Genomic DNA, 21,985 nt, shown 5'->3' with positions numbered 1-21,985 from the left:
AACTGGTACCCATATTGGATCCTGGCGCATACAAGGTGAGGATTCAGCCACTAGGCTATTGCACCAGGCCTGTAACTTTCATTCTTAATACTTGTTTTTTTGTCTTTATTTTTAAATATTGGGAATAAATCATATGTACTTGTTATAGATAATTAACACTGCCATCAGTAGACCAAGCTCTGAGATTGGGTGATTAATAGAATAACTGTGAGTGAACTGCAGTATGTGGCAGAGGAATAATGGAAAGAAGAGATAGAATCAGTTCAGTTTGAGATGAAACAGGGAAATACTGGGGCAGGCAATTAATAGAGACACTGCGTAAGGTTTGTGCATCCCAACTCATAGTGCCTGGTTTGAGTCTTAGCTCCTCTCTTAATTCTAGTTTCTTGCTGAAGTACACTCTGGTAGATAGCAGATTATGACTCAAGTATTTGTGTTCCTGCTACCCAAGTGGGAGCCCTGATTGCATTCTGGACTTCTGTTGTTAGTCAAGACCAGCCCTGGCTGTCTAGAGAATTTGGGGAAGATCTCTGTCTTTTTGTCTCTCTCTCTGGTTTTCAAAGAAAATATTTATTTACTCAATAGGCAGAGTGACATAGACAGAAGGAATAGTGGGAGGAGAGAGAGAGAGAGAATCTTCACCAATTGGTTCACTCCTTAAATGGCCACATCAACAAGGTCTGAGCCAGGCTCATGTCAGCACAGCCAGGAACTGCAGTTTGGTGGTAGGAACCAGAAAATCTGCCTTCCCACTGCACTAGCAGGAAAACGAATTAGAAACAACATTGCCAAGACTCCCAGAGGGGATGCTGCTGTGGGAAGCAGTGGCTTAAGCAACCTACATAATTAAGGCTGTCCCCTGTTCCACATTTTCTTTATCCATTCAACAGTGGATGGGCATTTCCTGGCCATTGTAAGTATTGTTGCCATATAAATATCTCTTTGACTAACTGATTTTGCTTTCTTGGATGCAAATCCAGAAATGGGATTTCTGGATTCTTATGGTAGATTCTAACTTTACTGTTTCAAGGAAACTGTTTCCCACAAAGACTGAGTTACATTACATTTCCACCAGTAGTGTGCAAGGAATTCTTTATCTCCTCCTCATCAGCATTTGCTACCTTTTGTCTTACTGTAAACAGTCAAACTAACAGAAATGAAGTGATGTTCCATTGTGATTTGGATGATGTTGAGTGTTTTCTCGTTTACCTATTGTCCTTTTGTATCTCTTCCTTTGAGATATGTCCAATGAGCTACAGTCCATTATAAAATTGCATTATTATGTTATCTTGCTATTAAGTTTTTGAGTCCTTATATACTCTGGTTATTACCCCTTGTCAGATACAGAGTTTGAAAATATTTCCTCCCATTGTGTTGATTGTTTTTATCTCCTCTGTTTTGTCATCTGACTCAAGAAATCCTTGCCAATTCAAATATTCTGTAAGTTTCTCTATTTTTCTAGTAGTTTTAATTTCAAGCTTTTTAAAAAGAGATGTTTAATCCATTTGTGATTTATTTTTGTACATGTTTGAATTACATGCTCATTTTAAAAATAATGTATTAAATATTCTACCATCATTGTGTTGGAGTCATTCTCTCTATAGTCCCATTGATATTTGCATGATATATTTTGGAACTTACAGGGGCAGGCACATAAATATTTGCAAGTACTATATGTCCTTTTTGAACTCATTATTATAAAATGATGACCTCCCATCATCATATTTTAATTTTGCTGGAAAAGGTAAGCTTTACAGATAGCAGAAACAGAGAGAAAGATCTTCCATAAACTTGCTTGCTTAAGAAATGGTGAAAATGACTAAAGCTATGAAGCCAGAGGCTAAAAACCTCTTCAAGTTTCCCATTTGGTTGTAGAATCCCAAGGATGTGAGCAATCCTCCACTGCTTTCCCAGGCCACAAGCAGGGAGTTGGGTTGGAAGTGTAACAGCTGGGACATGATCCAGTGCCCATATGGGATGCTGGCACTTGCAGGTGGAGAATTTTTAGCCACTTGAGCCAATGTGACAGCACTTATTTTAACTTTGTAAAAATCGATTTTACTAGATGTATGGCTACTCTTGCTTTGCTTTCGCTGGTTTCATTTATATGAAACATCTTACTAAACTCCTTCTTAGAGCTGAAGCTAGTTTTATGTAGCAAGTACATAGTTCGGTCTTGTTTTCTTACTCATTCTGTCACTTTATGTCTTTCACTTGGGAAGTTAGATCAATTTACATTTAATGTACTTCATAGGTAAGGTTTAGTGGTGACATTTTGACAATTGCTTTCTAGTTTTCTTATTTTTCTTCTCTTTCCTTCTCTCTCTGTCTCACCATTTTATTTTCCAGTCAAGTGATTTTCTTTAGTGTGTTTGAATTCCTTGCTTATTGTCTTCTGTATGTCTACTCTTAGTAGTATGATTATCTTGTGGCTTACAGAAAACCCTTTGCCTATTAAAAACTATCACAAAATGGTAACAATTTGACATTTTTTAATAATGAGAAAAATGGACAGATTTCTGCTTTATTTTAAAAAAATTACTTCCCTCTCTGTCAAGTCTGTTGGTTAGAATACTGAAAGTACTTCTCTGTGCTCTTGATGTTTTTGGAGTTTCCTGAAGACAGCTATTTCAAAACCATCTGGCATTTGAAAAATTAAATTCCTAGATGTTGGATTTCTGGTACCTTACTTAGTTTGTTGAATGAGATCATGGTCCCTGAAAGTTACTGATGCCTGTTGGTGAATGGCGTTATCTGTCATTAAAGGATTAGTGTAATCTGGCTTTGTTTGTGGCTTTCTTTCCACAAATTCAAGGATAGCAGTTTTTTTTCTCTGAACCTGTAAACACTTCTGCTATTTCTTTTTTTTTTTTTTAAATATTCATTTATTCATTAATTACATTGCATTACATGACACAATTTCATAGGTACTGGGATTCCCCCCCCTTCACCCCAAACCCTTCCCCCATCATGAATTCCTTCACCTTGATGCATAACCACAGCTCAAGTTCCGTTGAGATTCCCTAATTAAAAGTTTACCCCATACAGAGTCCAGCATCCCACTTGTCCAGTTCAAGTTCAACCGCCTCTTAGGGAGGCCCTCTCAGGTTTGTAGGCAGAGCCAGCAGAGCGTCACCTCGATCAATTAGAATCTGCTATTTCAACACTAGTTAGTAGTTTAAGTTGGTGTTTCCTACTGGTCTATTATTCGTGTGTTTCTATTGTTTCAGTACAGAAATAGATACTGGGTTTATATTTGTTCCAAATCCCCAGTTGGTGTATTGTCTAAGATGAAATGAAGAAGCATCTAAAAGAAGGAGTAACCCATCTATACAAATGCTCCCTGGGACTGGGGCAGAAAAAATTCCTAGTCTAGTGGCTGTCAGTAGATCTTTGCTGGATCACACCCAGGGTCCACGGACCGCTGAATCCTGTATGTCCTGAGGATAGGGCTAAGGCCCTCATTATTGTGTGTGTCAGGGACCCTGACAGCCCAAGACTGCCTCTACCAGTTGGACACGGGATGAAATATAAGGTTGATAAACTGCAGCCAAGGAACTATATTTGACACTTCATTGCACTACTTTGGACTGAGTGATGCAGACAATTTCTTCCCTCCTACTTTCTTAAATGTAACTTTTCTTATTACTGAAACCAGGCACTGTGATCTCTCAACTGGGTTTCATAGCTCTTGTGACAGTGACTTGTGCAAGAATAGCTGTTCCTTTTGGCATCTCAGTAGTGAGATGCTTGCTGGAGCATCTTCCTCAGCCTCACCCCCTGTTCCTTCTCTTTGAGATAGTACATATAAGACATTGATATGGTTATTTGCTAGAAAAACCAGCGATGGAACCCAGGTACTTCTGATTGCACAATTTGTTGTTAGTCACCCAAAACATGTGAAGCTATAGGATAGAATTTTCTTGTTCATTCGAACAAGGTAAAATAAATAGGAACAGAGAGCAACACTATGGAAAAAACAAAAGACTTGTAAGTGAAGGAATCTTACTAGAAATGATTTAAACAAATAATGGATTTTAATGGAAGAATAAGATAGGAAATAATTTTACAATCATAATTGGAGAAAGAAAATCTTTCATGGCATTGGAAACTAAACCACTAGCATCAGGTTCTTTCTCTGGTTCTTAGCATTGCTTTTCTCCAAGTGTCAGGTTTATTTTTTTGCCCTTCCTATAGCTTTATCTATGCGACAAGTACTGAGATAACAAAAAATTTCAACATATATTCAGTGATATCAGACAACATACTGACACTAGATCTTCAGTCCAAAAATCTGGAGCAAGATACTAGTTATTCCTTTCTTGGTTCAATAGCAAGTCATGGTTAGGATGCTTTTTTCTGTGTGATTGAGAAAATCTGAATTATTTTTTACTGCTTGTTTTTCTTAAGTAAGAGGGAGTCTGGAGGGAGGAGACCTCAAAGTTGGTTCAGTGCTAAATCATGTGAAAGGGAAAAATATCTAGGATTCTTTTAGGGTTCTCTCATAATGGAATGATGATGACCACTGCTGCTATAATAATCACTTCCTTATGGCAGCATCTGAAACAGGAGAAAAAGAGACAGAAAAGAGACTTGTCTGTATGCACCATTATCTTCTCTCAGCAAGAAAACAAGTACATTTGTTTTTTGGAGGACATGAACACAGCATAATTTGGGGCTCCTCCTTTCAATTCATTTTTTATTTATTTGCTTGTTTTTATTTTCTTGATAGGTAGATCATGAGCTTCTATTACTGGTTCTGGGTACCCACCAAGAGTGGGTCTGGGCCAAGTCAAAGCCAGAAGCTGGGAATCCCATGGGTAGCAGGGGCGCAGTGACTTGGGTTATCACCTGCTGCTCTCCAGGGTGTGTATTAGCAGGAAACTGGACTGAGATTCTGTGATGCAGCTCTGTGATATGGGGACTGGGCATCCTACTGGCATCTTAATTGCTAGTCACATGCCTATAAATTTTAAGATTCTCTTTAAGTTAAACAGAAACGTAAAAAGATAAAACGTATTAGGCCCTGTGCTCTGGCCCAAGATTATTGTGAGTGTGGGTTCCTTGACCCCCCTAGTAAATCAAGCCTCTGCTGCATTTCCCCTGTTTGTCTCAGTGATTGAACTGAGTCACAGGAAGTCCAGTGACTCCTGATTGCAAGGGACTTTGGAAGGCAAGTATTTAGACCTTTCACCAGCTAATGTGGAAATAAGTTTGAAAGATTAGAGTAGAAGAGAAGAAGCACAGCTTTTGAGTGAGGAACAGTTGTTTCCTCACTTTTTTACCTATGAGCAAGTTATACATAGCCAGAGGTATAGAGTCATGCTGGAGCTGTGACTGGTCTTAACAATGTGGGTGAGTGTAGTGAGCTGAAGTGTCCCACCTCCCTTTACCTATTTGTGTCCATCCATGAGCTCATAATGTGGCTGAATTTTAAAACAGTATCTTTGCAAATGCAATGAGTTAACAGTCTTGAGATGAATCATAAAGGTAAATCCAAGGATTGGTTTCTTTATGAGAAGAGGAAAGAACACATGGAAGAGAAGGCCAGCTGAGGAAGACAACAGTCAATGAAGTTGTGCTGATGCAAGCCAAAGAATGTCAAGGGCTGCCAGAAGCTGGAGGGCGCCATGCAGGTTTCTGCCAACAATCCAAGTCTTGGCTTCTAGCATCCAGAGCTGTGAGAGAATTAGTTTGCCAAAATGTTACTCTGGTTTAGGTGATTTGCTATGGCAGCCCTAGGGAATGAAAACAATGGGAGGTGGGCAGTTTTCAGGAGGGATGTGGTGCTAGGAGAATACCAAAAGTGACCACTGTAGAATTTATGAAAGAATTTTACTGAAAGGATTTATTGAGGACAAAAGCCAAGCTGGAATATTGCCCTAATGTTATGACAAGGCATGAGAATTTCAATGAACTTAATTGAACCTTCAATGCAGGAAGAATCAGTGATGCAAAATCCAGAAAGAGAAAGCAGTAATAAGACTGGCAGATAAGTAACTTTTCTTCCACTTAGACAAATTCCAAAGTGTTTCTATAACTATCCTGACTGTGTCCGTAGATGTCCTACATCGGAAACTCCAATGTCAACTTATTGTTCTTGACTAATTCATTGTAATCCCCGCTCCTCCATTTGTGAAACTGACATGGAAGATATATTCCCACTTTCAGTTCATCATGTGATTGGGGTGTGTGTGTGTGTGTGTGTATGTGTGTGTGTGTGAGTAAAGGGATTGGTTCATAATTTTCCACTATTTATGTTTTCTTTTCATGGTAGGTTATTTCTGAGACTATTAAGAAAACACTTAAGTAAAAATAACAGCATGCTGTGTATATCTTGTGACATGTAAGTATAAGAAGAATTGGAGACAATGACTGTAAACTTGAATTTATATCTCTTCTATTAAACACATCAATTAAAATATTTTTTATTTCGAGATAATGAAATGTTCTGTGTACATTCATTTTGTTATTTATTTATTTTAAAAGCTTGATTTCTTTATTTGGAATGCAGTTACAGAAAGGAGGAAGGGAGAGAACAGATAGCTCTATCTATTGATTTACTTCCCAAATGGCTCCAACAGACAGAGCTATCCTGGTCTGAGGCCAGAACATTATTCTGAGTCTTGCATGTGAGTGCAGTGGCCCAAAGTCTTGGACAGCTCTTTCCTGCTTTCCCAGAAACATTAGCAGGGAGCTGAAATGGAAGTGGAATAGCTGGGAATTGAACTGGCATCCACATGGGATACTGACACACCAGACAGAGGCTTGACCAATAAGCCATTGCATGTTCATCTTAGTTAAAATGGAAATCACCTTCTCCAAAATACCAAAATTTAGAACTTCATATTGTCTACATATTAACACACAAAACTTATGGCACCTCTGTAGATTCTTTTTTTCAACTTTATTTTATTTGATAGATAGCAAACAAGAGAGCAATTGCTCACACCTACTGATCTTCTCTCCTAGTGTCTGCAATGGCTAAGCCTGACTTGCCCAGAGGCTGGCTTTGTCTGAGGCTCAGTTCACGTCCCGCAACATCACCATTGCTTTCTATAGTGCACAATAGCAGGGAGCTAGAGTTGGAATAAGAACAAGTACATGAACCCAGGCACATCTATTGGGATGGCAATGTCTTAACAAGTGTCTTCACCATGTCATTTAACACCTGCCCATTGATTCTTTTACAGAGGGTGCTTTCCTGGGTGACACAGGGTCAACATCATGTATCCATTATTGTTCTACCCTATCTTATAGCATCCTGGAGGTGCTTTCTTAAAAGTCCTGTCAATTATATTGCCAAACCATTGCTTTGTTTTATTTTTTGCCATGAGCTACCCATCCGTGCTTCTACTAGCTGTCAACACTCTTGACTCCTCAATGCATTATTTCTAGTTGTCTGTAATCCGGATCCAAATAACATCAACTGTTAACACTGACCTTCATGTAAGAAGAAATAGCCCTATGTGAGTGTAGCCTCCAAGGGATTTTCTTTGGAGGTTCTCTTCCTTTAGCTGGGTGCTATATAACTTAATGCTAGAGTGGTCAAACTTTTCCTTTTGGCTTGTGGCCCTCAAATAGGTCTAGATAGCCAAAGAGAAGAAGCTTGAATTTAGGCTGTGAAATTCTCTATAGGAAACTTTTATCATCTTCACATTGTTTTCTGTGTTCTAAGTTACTTATTAAAATATTTTAGGTGAGATTTAAAAAAAAACGTAGCTTACTTGAAAGCCAGAATTATTAAGAGACAGAGAGAGGGAGAAACAGAAAGATCCATTAATCGCTGGTTCATTCCCCAAATGCCTAAAAGTGTTGGAGATGGGCTGGTCTATAGCCAGGAGCCAAGGGATTTCTGGTTTTGCCACATGGATGAAGAGGTATGAGGGCTTAAACCATCATCTGTTGCTTTCCCAGGCAGTTAGCAGGGAGTTGAACCGGAAGTAGAGCAGTTGGGACATGAACCATCAACTATTTGGGATGCCAGCGCCACAGGTAGAGGATTAATTTACTATGCCACACTATACTGGCCCCATGTGGGTTTTCAGTTTCACTTTAGGAAACAGATGGGCTAGTGTTAACAGAAGTAGATTCTTAGTTTTATAGTATCTAACTTGAGGAGTTATTTTGGTTAAACTTTGGATAATGACAGCCTGATTTAGACCAGTTAATAGTCTATGTTCTCTGCCACTGACATATCTGACAAACCTGGGGTTAAATAGAAAGGGAAAACTACTGGAACAATCTGTGCCAAAAAATACACTTTAAATACATGTAGTAGTAGCACAGAAGTTATAGCTGTATTTCCCGGGATGTCACATTATTTGTGAAGCAACTTACAATGTATCTTGGAATCCTGAAATGACATTGAAGCCAAATTTTCCAGAATAGAAATTCTGAGTTCAGAATCAATAATATAGTTGGCTATTCATCACTTTGACTTAGAAAACCAGTCTTTGAATGGATGCCCTTCCTCTTAGTTCATTTCTCTAATTATCGTGCTTTTCTTAAAAGCATTGCACACCAACTCTTTTTTTTAAATTAAATAGTAGGAGACATGATGTGCACAAAGAACTTTAAAAGGTCTTTCAAATAATTCAGTTTAGGAAAATGAGTGCTCCTATAAATCATGTGAGAACTTAGTGATGTATCTAACTGCAGATGGACTTTTAAACAAATGTGTTGGATTGCTGTTGCTGCTGCTAAAGTCCCAATTACACATGTAAGGAAAAAAAGACTCTTCCCCAATTTCCTATTCTTGTGCCTTATGAAATTCATTGGGTTACCCCCAACCTTATTTCTGCTTTTTTTTTTACCTTCTCACATCTTTGTGTGTGGAGGTTATCCGTGATTCCTGGTCATGAAGAATCCGAGAAAGTCATGAGTAGGAGCTATTGACGTTGCTACAGCGTGTGAGAAATTAGTGATGGGAAGAGAGAGTGGGAACAGTGGTGCAGGGGTATGAGTTGCGCAGTTATTTCTAGCTTTGAATTGTTTCCAAATCTCATACATTCACAGACAGCTTCGCCAGAGTCCACAGCTGTCATGCATTTTCAACAGATTCCACAGGGCCTAGATGAGGTTTGAAGGCATTCCTTTGCTCTTACACATTAGCTAAAAGGAATTACCGTAACATCTGATATTGTGGAAGTGGGATATTTGCCATCTTGACCTTGCCCAAAGCAGTCCGGAAATAAAGATCCAAAAATGTATTATCTCATTCGGCCTCTAAAGGTCATTGGGGGCCTGTGGATGGTGTTCGATGAAACCCAAGCACCCTGCATGTTCTGCCTTTGGAGGAACTGTATTGCTTTGTGTGGACACAGTTGGGTAGACACATGTTCCCCTTGCTCCTCGGCTGTTTGTCACAGGAAAGGCATGTTCCACTGGAGAAATTCCCAGCTGTCAGTAATGTGCTGATACACCACAGCCAATCAGCAGAAGATGAGCCAAATAAACAGGATGTTCACAATGTGTGTGATTGCATGCGTGTGTGACAAACTTCTGCCCATTTCACAGCCTCCTAATGGGATTGACATGCATTGCTTAATCTGCATCTGTCTGTTTAGTGAAGAAACACATGAACACCATGGAAACCATGTGTAAGGGAGTGCTTTCTTTGGCTGTATGGGCTGTTGATATGGCCGAATGAAATCTGGTATAAATTGGGAATGATCATTGCTTTAGCATTATGAGTGTACTTGCTGGGAAGTGCCTTTAAGTCATCCAAGCACAGATGAGAAGAAATAATCACATAATCAGTGGCTATTGTGAGTTGACAATAGGGGCTGAGTCTATACGAATATTTTTACATACCAGTGGAGTCATCTTCATTCTTTCTTCTTGTAAGACACTCATTAGTTGAGTTATTTATACAAATGTACAGAAATAAGTCAAAGTGATGTCATTGCCCTTTTTGTTTGGAGACATTGCAACTGTTGACTGTTAGTGTCTAAACATATTTCTGATCAGCAGTTTGAGAAAGAGGAGGAATGATTCCTTCAACATTCATGTGTAGAATAGGATCTTTGAACAAAAGCATCAGATATCCTGTTAAGCGCCAGGCTTTTATTCCTCTGAATATTCAGATCTGCTTTGTTGATAATGGCACATTCATTCACAATAATAAGAATAATGAATAATATTTATTATATATTATTTTTTTTAAAGATTTATTTTATTTTTATTACAAAGTCAGATATACTGAGAGGAGGAGAGATAGAGAGGAAGTGGAGCTGCCGGGATTAGAACCAGCAGCCATATTATATATTATTATGTGTTAGTACTATGCCAAACTTTTACCATGCCTTATCCTTTAATCCTTGAAAATGTAATGTTGATGATGTTGTCATTATGTTTTTAAAGATAAGGAAGCTAGGGTTCATAGAAGTAGATAGGCTGGCTTAAGAATGAAGGGGTGGGAGAGAAGGTTTGAATTCATACATATTTGAATGTCAAATTCATGCATTTAATCACTCTACCATATGATCCTGTGAGTCTCTGCTTAATGGAAGATCTAATCTAAGTATAGCTTCATTGGAGCACAACAGTACCTTCCTGAGCTTTTTTGGGTTGATGCACAAAGATGATTTTGGTGTTTCAGGGTCCATCCATTTTAAACATCTCAGCAACATAGTGCAGTTGAAGATTGAGCATCACAACATTGAGCTTTCATAGTATTTTTATCTGTTATTAAGTGTTAATATTTTTTACTTTAATTGTGGTTATTTGTACTACTTTTGAAAGATTGTGCTGTGCTAATAAAGTCAAATTATATGTGCTAGAATGCCAACATCTACAGTTCTTGACACACTACCAATAGTTTTTAAGTGATAGGCACATTTGAGACTAGTTCTAAGTTTGTAGAATATGTGTGGTGTTTTGGCTTATGAAATCATGGCAGAACTGCACTATAATATCATCAGGAAGAAGTCAGTGTCACATGGTGGTTAGGGCATAAGCTCTGTTGTTAACACTTATTGTCTGCAAGGGACCTTGGGTAATGTCTGTACACCTGTTTTTTCTGCACAACACGCATAAAGAAATAACTTTCCTCATGTGATTACTAGGAGAAAATGACAGAATTATATAAAAGATGTGACCTCTAAATCTACTAACAATACCTGCTAGTGTGAATGTGGGGAAAGAGGTACTCTGCCAAAGTATTGGTAGAAGTGTAAATTAGAACAGCCACAGTGGAAGTCAGTGGGCAGAGTGCTCAAGAATTGAAAATGGATCTATGACCCAGCTAGCCCACTTCTCAGGATAAATTCAATGGAAGTGGAATCTGCATATGAGGAGGTGACCTGCAGCTCTGTATTTATAGCTGCACAATCCACAATAGTAAAGACATGGAAACAAACCAGATGCCCACCAAAAAAGGAATGGAGAATAAAGCTTTGGTACAATTACTCCATTAAATACTACTCAGCCATCAAAATGCAAACTATGAAACAAATGGATATGTAAGCAATGAAGTAATACATATATTCTCATAAATGAATTGTACAATGGAGACTAACATATTGGGAAGTGAAGATGTGCTGCAGTATACATTTCTATTTCCAAATAAAAGGAGGATTTCCAACAAAGCTGCTAAATATAACCTTGATAATAGGTTGCTGGACATTGTCTATACCTATGATGCTATGATATACTTATATAGCAGAATGTTGGACTTGTGCCTGTTGCTGAAGGACTATATTTCAGCAAAGTGGAAGAAAACAGTGGGGATTGGTTAAAAAAGGGAACGACGAGGAGGGGAAGAGGGAATTCCTTTACCTATAAAATGGAAATTAATGTAAATTTAAAGATTTAAAAGAGGAAGTAAAAAGTTGCTGAATGCTTTTTGACACCTTTCATCAGCAATTATTGTGTTGCTTTTCTCCAAGTTTCTTATGGTAAGCAGGCATTTTTATATTCTATGTCTCCATGAACAATAAGGTAAACTTCATCAGAATACATGTGTTTTGTTCTTTGCTGTGTGAGCATTGTCTGGAGAAGCACCTGATATGGGTGAGGTCTCAGGATTGCTGTTGTGGCAGAACACGTTAAGCCTCCACCTGTAACACTGGCATCCCATATGAGCTCCTGTTTGAGTCCGAGCTGCTCTACTTTCAATACAGTTCCCTGCTAATGTACCTGGGAAAGCAGCAAAAGATGGGCCAAGCTTTTGTGCCCTTGCACCCATGTGGCAGATCTGTACGAAGCTCCTGATTCTGGGTTTTGGATTGACCCAGCCCTGGGAGTTGTAGACACTTGGGAAGTGAACCAGTGGCTCGACTATCTCTCTGCCTCTGTCTCTCCCTCTCTCTCCCTCTTTGCAACTCTGCCTTTCAAATTAAAAAAAATAATAATAATGCTTAAAAGGGCAGGTAGTCAGAAATATTTGACTCCTAAGTGAATATTGACTATTGTTACTGTAACTAGTATCACCTGCTTAAACTCATCATGCTCAAAAAAAATCTCAAATAGTTTACCTGAAACTTAAGGAAGATTTGACTCCTGGTCTTAGAATAATACTGCCTATCAGAATCTTAGAACACAGTGAGCTTACCATCCTTGATTTGTAAAATAAAGGAATTTAAAGTACCCAAAGTCTCAGAATTATTAAATCACATTACTTGAGTTAAGAATTACCAAGAGATTAAGACGGCTGTGTAACATGATAAAACCTGAGTTTGATTCCTGTTCTTGGCTCTGGATCCAGCTTCATGCTCATATACTTTGTAACAGTCCTATTTAGAGTCCTTTGTTGGATTTGGGGACACACATATTTTTCATTTGTGGAGAATATAAAAGTTATAAAGTTATTATTTCTCTGGCTTTAGGTTTACCTAGGGGGAAAGTGTATGAATTTATACAAAAAAAACCACTATATGGTAGCAATATATGTGAATGAACTTTACAAATCTTTTTAATGTGCAACTTTTCCCTTCAAGTAGTGCAGCGTATAGTCTAATAACAATGAATGTACTCAAATTAATCCTAGTGGTGGTATAACACATTAGTCTGATTATGAAGAAGGGGCAGGAAATAGGACTTTGAGGGAGTTTAGAGAAAGAAGGTATCCCTTTCAGATGGCTGACTGGAATGTTCCTGGAAGAGACAGTGTTGTAACAACTGTGAAGAACAGTAGTGTTTTCCACATTGTATGAACGTTGTATGAATTGAATTTTAAGTTGATTTTTAAGGCCGATTTTATTTCACAACATTTTATATTCTGCGAATGCCTAATAATAGACACACATGTCTGTAACATAATATGCCCACCATAGCCAATTTCTCAAGAAGGGCAGTTATTAGATGGACACATCTAATAAATGTATTATTTCCCATAGATTTATAAATACATGAATTTATAAATTATGGTGCATGAAGGAAAAACAATGTTTTCCACATACATACATAACATTGTTTGCAGTTTCTACACAGAGCTAAGAGTTAAACAGCAGATTTTTGGGGACATTTCTGATTTAACTTACATAACTCATGATGGTTAAACTACCAAAGGTTTCCAAACCAAAGACAATTATGCTCAGTGTGGTGTACCAGTGCATCCATATGCTGAGCCCATATTTCTTATATCAAGTCCCAGAAAACATTTATAATGCCTTCGCAAGTGTTTTTTTTTCCCTTTTAGGGTGCATCTTTGTACTTAAAATAGTTTGCTATATTTATTTTAGTAGTTCATCTTTTCCTGAATCTTATTTTCTAAAGTAAATTCAATTCTGCTTAAATAAATATTAGTTTTTCTAACATTTTTCTATATTCATCAATACATGGTTACTGGTTGTACTCAACTGGGAAGCTGTCTACACCATGAATGGTCTTTCTCTCTCTTCAGCAAATGTCTGGTTGCCTGGTGGGTTTCTACATCAGGTTTTGGTCTGGATTTGCTCTAGCTGCCCATTTGTCTTGCTTGACCTTAAAGCTGCGATTGGAACCTTTGCCTCTTGTTTTTCAGTGGGAACATGCTGACAGATGTGCTGACTGAACATTTTAACCAGCACACTTACTCTGGCTTCCTCTGAAGCTGATTAAGCTACCAAAACAATTTTATGTTCCTCTGAAGAACAAAGGAAAGACAAAACCAGAAAGATGGATCAAACAGAGCCAACATGGAAGATGTCTTACAGCTTCAATAGAGCCTGAGAACAATGGTGTTCAGTGGCTTTTGGGAGGCACATTCTTTGATGCTGAGAGAACATGAGAACAGCTTATTCAAAGCCTGTGTACTGTGTCTTACAATGATTAGTCCGGTTGTACTTGATTATAGACCAGATTATCCATTTCTGTGTGTGCAGACAAATCAATCATATTTTTGTGACTATTTTGGGACAGGTTTTCTGAAGTTGGGAAAAATCAATGTAGAGAGTGGTTTAAATATTATCAAATATTCATTGAACTACTATTGTGTGATAGAAATTTATTCAAAAGGTAAATATAGATGCAAGACATAGTTGTCCCCAGAGGAGCTTGTGCACTGTTACTGAAACTGATGTGTGAGATGTCCTACAGCCGACAGAAGTCAAGGACATAATCCCAAGAGGATCTTATGGTGGAAGATTAGTAATGAAAGAACTTTGAGAAATCATCTGCTCATCCCCGGTAATTTTAGAAATATGGTAACTGACAGTAGGATATGCCCCAAGATTTTTAAGAAATTTAGCAAGAATGCTAATGTTAACATTCCTAATGAATTTTTCTGTTTTTTTCATTTACTTATAAATGAAAATACTTATACTAATTCAAGTAGAACAAGCAAAATGTACTTTTACCCTGTATTAGTTGAATGCTTACATGTTGTATCTTTTAAGCTGTGAGATAAGCAAGAAGAAAATCCTATTCCACTGTTTCCTATTCTATAATTGAGAACAAATTATAGAGGGATGTCTGTAGCTTACATCAAGAGTCTAATTTCATCTCCAGTTCTGCATCTGACTCTTGTTTCTTGCTAATGCTTACCCTGTGGAGATCACAAGTAGGGCTTATGTACTTGCTTCCTGCTAAGTTGTGGGAGAGGCACAGGTTGAAGTTCAGGGATGGGGTTTTGACCCACTCCATATCGAACTATTGCAGGGATTTAGGGGATGAACCACAAATGAGAGATCTCTCCCTTTTTCCCTGTGTCACTCTGTCTCCCTGCCCTTAAATAAAAATAATTAACTAATGAAACGGAAGAGTATTTGCATAGAAACATAAAATCTATACTTATCTTTCTGTATACTTAAATAAAATGTATGTGACTCTCCCATGAACTTCTAAAAGTGTGTGTGTGTGTGTGTGTGTGTGTGTATGTGCATGGCTGTATATATGTATATATATGTTTATGATTGGCCCACCATGTCAATGGCTTCTGCACTTGTGCATTCAACCAGTGTGGATTACAAATATGCACAGTGAAGCTTTGTTTCACAGTTGGTATTTGTCATAGCAGTGAAGGCACAGCATCTCATATGAGAGCACCCAGGTTCAGCTCCAGGATCAGGCTTCCTATTGCTGCTTTCTGCCTGTGCAGAACATGGGAGAGAGTAAATGAGGACTCAGCTGTGTTCCTGCCTCCCCCATGGGAGACATGAACTGAGCTATAACCTGTGAGTTCAGTCTTGATTTAATGCCAGCTATTGTGAGCATTTGCAGAGTGGCCCAGTGGATAATGTTTTTTCTCTCTAACTCTGCTTTTCAAACAGGGGAAAAATATTTGTTTTTATTGAGCATGTGTAGAACTTGTTTGTCATTATAGCCTAAACAATACCACACAGCCATGATTTACATTATTTTATACTATGTGAAGCATTTACAATACTCTTGAGACAATTTAAAGTGTATGGAAGGATATGTGTGGATTTTTGAAAATAATTTCGAAAATTAAATTTAAAAATTTTAAAAAATGATTTCAAATGAGCTTCATGAAAGGTCTTGCAACAATGCTATAAGGATACCAAGAGACATGTGCATGTGTGTGTATACATGTATAATCGTTACATATATTTACATACAAACATATTCTCTGCACAAAAAGTAAGGTCATAATGAAGCTCATATTTGATATCTTATTTTTTCATGTGGCCACTACATGAATATTTAGAATGTCACTATCATTAGGACTGCAAAATAATGTTGTAATCTCATGTTTTAACATTGTACTTATTTTTTAGCACTTTTTATTGTTAGCACTTTTTGAGAGTATTTTTTTGCACCATAAATCAATCTGCAGGGAAGATCCACAGAATTAAATTTATTCCTAAGTATCTTATTTAGCATTTTAGAAACAAAATGAGGCAAAGGGTACACTTACATGTAAGATTTTTGATAGACAGTAGGTCCACCACAAATATTTAGCTTCTAGTTTTAGTTACAAAACTTCCAGATTGTTTTTGGTTCTATGGGATGTTAAAAATATCTAAGAGTTGATAGATACAAATATATTTTTAAAAGACAAGAGAAATCCCTCAGTCAGAAATGTAGGGTCATGATGGGTCTGCTTCTATCCAGAAAGGCTATTATTTTTTCAAATATGCTTACTAGGCAACATTGGGCAGACTCACAGAAAAGTGTTTGATGGACATCTCCTCATTTTCATCCTTCAAAGACAAGAGGGGTAGCCATCTTAGTAGTGTCTTAAGAAAGTGGCTTTTTTCACCCACATGAGATCTTTTATGATGCAAATCTGGGATGTCATACGCAATTCTAGGACAAGTTGCATATTTTCAGATATTAGAGAACAAATACATTTACTGTCTAAGGGACACTGTTATTCTCTCACTTGCTGTTTGGTCTTGCCTCCCACATGTGATTGTTTATTAATACAAGAATAACTTATAGCTACATTAATTCATTTTTAAAAATTTTATGTATTTACCTCTTTGGAAAGCTGAGAGAGGGAGAAGGGGTGGAAGAAAGAGAGCAAAGAGAGGAGATTCCGTTTACTGGTTTATTCCCCGGAAGGCCATTAATGTTGAGCCTGGATACAGGAGCCAGAAATTCTATCAGGATCTCCATGTAGATGGCAGGAATTCAAGTACGTTAGGCAACATCTCCTGCTCCCTAGGCACATTAGTAGAGAGCAGGGTGGGAAGAAAAATAGTTGATTTGAACCAGCATTTCAGTATGCGATCTGGGCATCCCAGGGGTATTTTGAATTCCTATTCTAAAATTCCTGATTCCATCATACTCATTTTTTAACTTGACCTACTAAAAGTTGCTAGATGTGGATAATTACTAAATTAAGGGTGGTAGTTTTTAATCTGCCTTTTAAAATTAGGAATATACATTCTCACAAAAATTTCAAACAAAATAGCACATATGTGATTTTTTTTTTTTTGGTCTTTCTTTGCCATTTTAACCTCTATAGTTTTGATAGATTATATTGGAGTCATTCAGTAAGCTCATGCAAAAACAGAATTGAAAGATAACTTTGTTTTGGTGTAAAAAGTTGCAAGGCATTTTCATAATTTACATTTTCCATGAGATTTCTTAAAGACCCCTTTAAAAGAAGGTTTCTGATTTCCCAGATAGGAAGCAGTTGTATGTTGGTTTAACCACATTGTTTCTAGGTAATGGTTTGAGATACTGGTGCTTCCAGATAAGACTTGTTGATAGTTCCAAGAATATTTCTAGATAAGTATTAATTTTATTTGTATTTCTAAAGTGGTATAAAAATTAGAGGATTGCATCATACCTTTTAAAAATTAAATTTACGTATAAAAATGATAAAATAGCTCCAAGGAAAAATATTTTCCAGCTATGTTATCTAACTGAATTTCAGATTATACTACAATGAAGTTCATAGTATTTCCAACAAATGGCTTTTATCATATCTCTTTGACTGAGATTTTCAATTTTCTTTATAAATTGCTGAATGTAGAGATAGTTTAGGAATTCTTATTGACTTTCACATCACTGTGATTTGGTATACTGTAGATTTTTGTTTTGTAAATATACTCATCTTGAGGTAAGAATTTAGTGTAGTGGTTAAGATGAAACTTGGGACACTCATATCCCATGTTGGAGTGCTTTGTTTTCAGTTCTGCCTGTTACTGATTCCACTTTCAAGCTAATCAGTATCATGTGAGGCAGTTTGTGATGGGTCACGAAGTTAGTCCCTGACATCCACATGGGAGATAGGGGTTGACTTCCTGGCTAATGGCTTTGGCCCAATGTAGACCTGGCTGTTACAGGCATTTTACAACAGTGAACCATCAGATGGAAGCTCCTGCTTTGTCACTCTCTTCAATTTCCGCCTTTCAAAAATGTGTGAGAAACTTGTATTAGTAGATCAATCTGGTGAATCTGGTCTACTCCTAAAGCTGAAATGATGATATTTCAGTATACAATGTATAGGACAGATGCATTTTGATGTAGTGGAAAAAATTGAGGAAAATAACAAAGCCAGTGTGAGTCTTGGATTTGGGGACACTTAGTGACTGCAGAGATTGCTGAATAGTCATTAGGCAGAATAAGGTCTGAAGCTCCCATTTTGGGTGGACATTTGGCCAAAGTGAGAGTTTTGCGCTAATACTCTTGAGAGTCCTTTCAGCTCAAATGTTTGTTTTGGATTATGTTTTCCTTTTGCTCCATCACTTCCCCTTACTCCTTCAGATCACTGTTTAGGTCCCACTTCTTTGGTGTAATTTCTCTAACACGTGGTGAGTTTTGATTCACAAACATAATTCCTCTTGGTCACCCACTGTTGTGATCCTTGTTGTCCCTGTTTTTATAAATGAGAAGTTCATCTATGTAACTTCCCTTATTACTAAACTGTAATTAAGAAGTTTGGACTATGTCATATCTTGACTCCACCCCCTTTAACATGTGAAAGAAATAGTTGCATATCTGAGCATATCTAAATAAATGTTGTCTCCAAGGGACTGGCACAGTGGTATAGCATGCTAGTTTTCCATGGGCAGCACCCGCATTCCATATGTTCTCCAGATCATGCCCCAGCAGCTCTACTTCAAATTCTTCTCCCTGCTATGGACTGGGAAAGGAGCAGAGGACAGCTCAAGTCCTTAAGTCCTTGCACCATGTGGAAGACACGGAAAAAGCTCCTGGCTCCTGGCTTCTTTGGATTGGCTCACCTCTGTCTGTTCCAAATATTTGAAGAGTGAAGCAGCAGATGGAAGCTCTCTCTCTCTCCCTCTTTCTCTCAATCCTTCTTTCTCTCTTTCTGTAAATCTGCCTTTAAATGAAAACAAACAAATCTTCAAAATGAAGTGTAGTCCCGAAAGGGAATTTTGCATCAATTCCTTAAACAGTAAATGGAAAATATTTTTATTTCACATTGATCATAATATTCTGAAAAAACAAAATATGAAATGTATAAAATTTAAATTTTTTGAACACATATATGAAGCTTTAAGTGGAAAATTACATACCATGAAACATTACTTCATACACAAAATAAAAATATTATATAAAACTAACTTCAGGCTATATATATGGTACATATGACGACACATAAATGAATGAGTCCAAGCCTCAAGATAAGTCATTAAGCAGATGAAAATATTCTCCATGAAAATATTCTCCATGAGTGGAAGCACATTTGACTAAGTTTTTGGACAAGATCAACACAGTTTGTAGGTGAGTCAAAAGAAAAATAAAAAGAGATGGTCTGAGCAATGAAATAGTGCTGAAGGCTTGCTCCACTGGACATAGCAATGAATCTTTCGTTGCTCATCACCCATATGTTTCTCACCAACGCACATGTGGTAGATATTGTTGACTCAGTCATCAAGGAGAGGAAGTGGAGAGTTTTCCTCTGACAAATCTCAAAGTGTTTAGAGCCCCGGCACAGGAAATACAGTTAGTAAAAGGGAACAATGGAACAAGAACCCCAAAGGATATGGTAGGACAGCTCCCCATTCTCAGCCAGTTCCAACACTATGAGCTTAAATGTTTGAAAACTCATTTTTTGTTTCAAACTTGCAAAGGTCTACGAATTGAGTGTGATAGCTGAGTGCTTGTTCCTGCTTTTTGGATTGAGAATTTTTTAAAATTAATTACATTTCATTATGTGACACTGTTTTATAGGCACTGGGATTCCCCCTACCCCTCCCCAAACCCTCCCCGCATGGTGGATTCCTCCACCTTGTTGCATAACCACAGTTCAAGTTCAGTTGAGATTCTTTCATTGCAGGCTCTTTTATAGTGGCCTCCCATTCATCTTACCTGTAAATGTAGGACCATTAAATGCTTAACTGACAAAGACTATGAATCCACTTGTTCCAAAAGCCATTAATTCTGGGGGTCCACAGATTCCTCATAAAAATATCAATTAAAAACTGTGGTGAAACTATTAAGGAGTGTGTCATTTTATTATGATGATCAATAATAATAATAGTAATAGTAATGGTAATAGTAATAGTAATAATAGAAGTTTTGTATTGGTTTGGTGGATCTGCCCATTTTCACAGTCACTTGGTCATTATATCTTTTATTTCCATTTAAAAATTATTATTATTTTGCAATGTGTTTCGATAGACTCTGCAGTTTCCCCTCCCCTCTTCTCAAGCCCCTTCCCCGCACTGATTTCCTCCATATTGCAGTAGCATAGTGCTCCGTAGATAGTCACATGTCTATCATTCTTCTGTTTAAGTGTAACCTTGTATTGTAGGTATGGACGATGGCAGGCAGTCCAGTGTCTTATTGTTCAGACATATTTAGCAGTTTCTTTGGAAGCTCATCTTTAATTTGGAAGTAGAGATACATACTGCATCGCATCTTCACAACTGGTTATGATGGTTTCTATTGAACAATTCTTGTACTTCCCCTTAAATGGACAGCCATGAACCCAAATCAACAACATGAAGAATCATAAAAAATTTACAACCACATGAGGTTAAATAACACGCTCCTAAATGTTGCTGAAGAAATGAAAAAGAATATCAAAAACCTTCCTGAGAAAAGCAATGCTACTGCATGACCTATGTGTCACTGAAGAAATTAGTTAGAAAAAATCTTTTTTGAAGAAATTAAGTTAAAAACAAAAATATCAGAGGATATTTATAATATCTCACCTTAATTGTCCCTTGTATTTTGTAGTAAAACAGTCTGCCAAGTGTTGTCTCCAATTTTCTGCTCTTTACATGGGTCATGACAGTGTTGGCATAGGCAATGGTAGAAAGTTTATTATTCTGTTGTTTAGGTGTATGTAGCAGTTTCATTGAGTATCTACTTTTATTAAGTTGTAGAGATGCATTCTGTCAATTTTCTTTGATTCCAAATACTCAGGGCTCCTTTACATAAGTTCATTCATGAGATTACAAGTGTTTGTTTACCCTAGTTATTATTTTGCATGTGGTAATTGTCCTTTTGGAATTGGCTCATTTCACTGAGCGTAATGGTCTCCAACAGGGACCATTTGGTTCCAAACAGGAAAATTTCATTCTTTTTAGTAGCTGAGTAGTATCCATAAAATATATGTATCACAATTTCTTCATCTAGTTCTCCTTTGATGGGCATCTAGATTGTCTCCAAGTTTTTGCTATTGTGATTGTGCTGCAATGTTTATAGGGGCGCAGGGTGCTTTCTCTTGTGTATTGGTTCTTTTGGATAATCCTGATATTTCTTCTTCTGTCTCTTTGAGCCTCTGTGAGGCTTTCTGTCACCTTTTCTTTAAAATTTTGCTCAATTTTATTCTTTAGTGCAAGTACCTCAGTTTGAATCAATTTTATAGTTTGTATCTCTGTGGTGATATATTCCTTAAGTTACTTAAATTCTTGTCTTTCTTACTGTGTCTGATGAGTTTCATAATTTTTTTTGTAAACTTGTCTGGGAGATCCTCAATATCTTCATCTTGTAGCTCTAAGCTTGAGATGGTCTTTTGCTCATTTTTTAGGGAAATATTGGTTTCTTCAATTATGTTTCTTGTTCTCCTATTTCCATTTTCCATGATTTTTTTAGATCTGTGGGCTTTCTTTTCAAGCCAATTTTTGTCTATGTTGTGTTTGGGGCTTCCAAATTTTATGTAGGAAGGCTT

General features: G+C 37.3%; 1 long non-coding RNA gene across 1 annotated transcript in view; it reads right to left on the bottom strand.

The window, feature by feature from the left end:
• Window positions 1-4,377: 4,377 nt before the first annotated feature.
• The window catches only part of LOC131480755 (uncharacterized), a 53,236-nt gene continuing 35,628 nt past the window's right edge, over window positions 4,378-21,985 (bottom strand). The window contains exon 3 of the long non-coding RNA XR_009245786.1: window positions 4,378-4,560. This is a non-coding gene — a long non-coding RNA (uncharacterized LOC131480755). The remainder of the gene's footprint in view (window positions 4,561-21,985) is intronic.

The sequence above is a fragment of the Ochotona princeps genome, chromosome 7 (assembly GCF_030435755.1).
Source record: "Ochotona princeps isolate mOchPri1 chromosome 7, mOchPri1.hap1, whole genome shotgun sequence".
NCBI lineage: Eukaryota > Metazoa > Chordata > Mammalia > Lagomorpha > Ochotonidae > Ochotona > Ochotona princeps.
This window is presented reverse-complemented; position numbering and strand designations above follow the sequence as displayed.